We start from the raw sequence: 3,541 nt of genomic DNA on the forward strand, positions 1-3,541 counted from the left end.
TTTTTTAAAAAAAATTATATACAAAAGTATTGAATTGGAATATTGTATGAATTATTCTTGGAGAAAATAGAAAAGATTATATACAAACGGTAGAAAAATTTAAAGTATATTGACCTAAGTAAATAAATATTATAAAACATGAAAAAAATATATATAAAAATAACTTGAGAGTGTCCGGAACTTCGAGGTAAATTTGAAATTAATAAAAAAACTATGTAAAAGAATAAGTTTGATTATTTTAATGAATCAATAATTTCAAAATTGGAGTTACCTCCATTATTATGATTATTATTTTTTTTAAGTCAGTTCTTTTTCTGATGTTACTTTATTTTTAAATAATATCTAAAAGTAAATACACTAATAATATACAAAGTGCAGACGAATCTTAAAATAAATTAGAGTAAATAAATATTATAAAACATGACCAAAAAAAAAAAATAAAGGCATCTAGAAAAATATTATAAAAATAGCTAAGAGTGATGGACCATTGATTAGGGTTCTCCTAGGGTTCTCTTATTTCTTCTTCACATAAATCCGTCCACTCCTATTTGTTTTTCAAGACACTTTGTCCCGATTAGGGATTAGGGATTAGGGTTATGTGTTTGGATTTTTCTGGCTTAGTTCTCTATTACTCTCTGAATTTTAATTTTTAGTTTTTAATGAATACTTGCTTTCTTGTTTTATTTTATTCTGTTTGTTTCGGATGCTTTTGTTGGAGGGATGAAATAAGAGAAGACGAATGAGATCAGAGGCACCAAATTAAGTGAAATTAGGATTTGGCCGGAGATTGAAAATAGATTGTATTACTGCACCACGTGGAGCATTTTTCTTCATTTGTCTAAGTGGACAGATCTTGACTTTGTGTATGAATAAAATACTGCAATGAATATTTAAAACATTGACTGTATTGGATGGTAAATCTAAACTTTTTGTGTTGCAAAATTCAGAACATATTTTTTTTAAGGTGGGGTCCTCAATCACTTGAGATATCCTCACTTTTCGGTTTGCTTGTCGTAGCCAAGAGCCTTTTTGTATGAAGTGGCAAGTGAATTGTAGTTCAAGGTTTAATCCTGGTTTGAGAATCAACAAGTCGTAGCAAAATGGATTTTATGATGTGGCTGCCCAAGGCTCCAAGGTGATTTTAAAATTGAAATGTAGACGAAAGGCATTCAACCATTGATGAGAAATCAAATGATAAGATTTTAAAAAAATGTCGGAACATGTTTGTTCCTATCAATGAAAATATATTAACCAAGTCAACAAAATTTAAAACCAAATAATTCAATTCAACTTCTACTATTGTTTGCTTCTTGTATGGAACATCATATATAATTTCAAGTATGATGTTTGTGATATCCATGATATTTGTTAAAAAATTTATTTATTCTTGAACAATAAATGTTGCATATCTAGTGTTGATTTAAAATAGTTTACCACTCAAGTGCTAACAACGTAAAAATATTGTAACATTGATACCTTTTCAACGCGGTATCTCCTGACCATTTAGTTGGAATGTTGTGTGAATTATTATTTAGGGCGCTTAACATCTCTGCTGTTATTTTCTTTAAATAACAAACTAAAACAAGAATGTCAACAACATAGAAGTAATGCAGCCAAATCTGAACATAAAACCCTAATCACAAGTATGTGAAATAGAAAGAGGGCTCGGGGGATTCTAGGAAGAAGAAAGAAGAAAAGCCTTATCAACAGTTTGATTATGTTGTGCTCTTGTCCTTCACGGTTTTCCTATTTTAATAATGTTGAAATGAAGTTTCTAGATTATTAATATTTTTTTAATGTTTTCTAATATTTATTTGTCTTTACTTATTTATGCTAATTTATTCTAAATTCTTCTTTACTTTTTATGTCATGCAGTAGTGTATTCTAGTTTTTGGATTAGGGAATGTTTCGCAATTAAGTGTTAGTTTGTTTTTAGTTGTTAGCTGATTCGATTAGCTTGTTTGAGTAGTTGAATATATTAGCTGTTTTGCTAAAGTATTTGGTAAAATAGCAGTTTTGTATTAGTTGTTTATACGTAAAATTTTAAATTAAGGATATTTTATATTTTCTAAAAATATTTAGTTAAGCTTTCGGTGGGTAGGCTTTTTTATAATATTTATTTTTATTATTTTTTAAATATTTTGTAAAAAGTAATGTAATTTTATTGAAAAATATATTTTTTCATTAAATATAGTATAAACGAAAAAATAAAAATTATTAGTATATGTATTTTTATTATAATACTTTTTAATTAATATTTATTTTTGTTAAACTTATAATTTTAAATAAATATATTTATTTTTAATAAAAATTTATGTGATAAAATATATATATATGAATTAATAATATTAATACTTTTTTCTATCTATATTTTAACAAATTTACAAATTTTTATAAAAGTGAATTCATATGTTATTAGAAGAAAATATTCAAATATTTAATAAATAGTGTAATAAAAAATATATTAATATATATGAAAAAATTAATTAATTTTAAAGGCAAATACCGAATAAAAAAATTTAATAAAAAAGGTAATCTGAAATATTGAGATATATGCCGTGTTTCCAAAAACTATTTTTCAAACACAGTACGATTCATTGTTTTTATTTCATATACATATTTATCAATAATTTTTTAATCATTTATTTAAATTAACATATAATAATATCTTATATATTATTAGTAATGATAAAATAGCCCCTCTTAATGGAATGATCAACAAAGGGTTAAGATTTTTCTATTACTTTATACACTTTAAAAACTATCAAAACATTGAAAAAAACACTTTACCCATATTATTTATGAAATCACAAATGATAAAATATTACAAGAACAACGATTCAAAAAACCCAGTCAGTTATATTACCTAATATTTGATTTTCGAACAGTTATAAGTATACCACCTTGTTGTTCAATAACTTAATTCTACAAATGAATATAGACGAAATAAGTATTATTCAATCATGAGACACTTAATTTCAAAAAACCTATTGGTACAAACCTATGCACCTTATTTACCTAAGAAAATTAGAAATACAAACTCACAATTTACCCTTTAATTTCTACAAGAAGATCATCCAACAACTAAGAACACTAAAAACCTAAAAATCAATTTTCATAGTTATACAATAAAACTCCTAGGTTTTCATAGCATCGTGGGCAGGAAGATTCACACCACCAATAACTAGGAGAAGCACAAGCTTTGACCAGCGACGGTAGAGCAGAGGGCGGAGTAAAAAACTTTTGCTTGCTTGTGAGTTTTGCATTGTTTTCCAATAGTAAAATTTTGATATATCTTATTACTATTTTGTTTTGATTTTCTTACAAAACCTTTATAAATTTTATGAAGAAATAAAAATATTTAAAATTTGTTTGACAAATTGTATTTAAAGGTATGGGACAATGGACTTTAGAAATTAGGACAACATTTTATTTTATATATATATACTTTCTTAAGTAGAAATTTCTACTTTCCCTTTGTATTTGGAGATAAGTTCGGAGTGTTTGGAACTTTAAGGTGATTTGAAAGTAATAAAAAAGT

The sequence above is a fragment of the Andrographis paniculata genome, unplaced genomic scaffold (assembly GCF_009805555.1).
Source record: "Andrographis paniculata isolate CXL003 unplaced genomic scaffold, ASM980555v1 Contig60END, whole genome shotgun sequence".
NCBI classification, from domain to species: Eukaryota; Viridiplantae; Streptophyta; class Magnoliopsida; order Lamiales; family Acanthaceae; genus Andrographis; species Andrographis paniculata.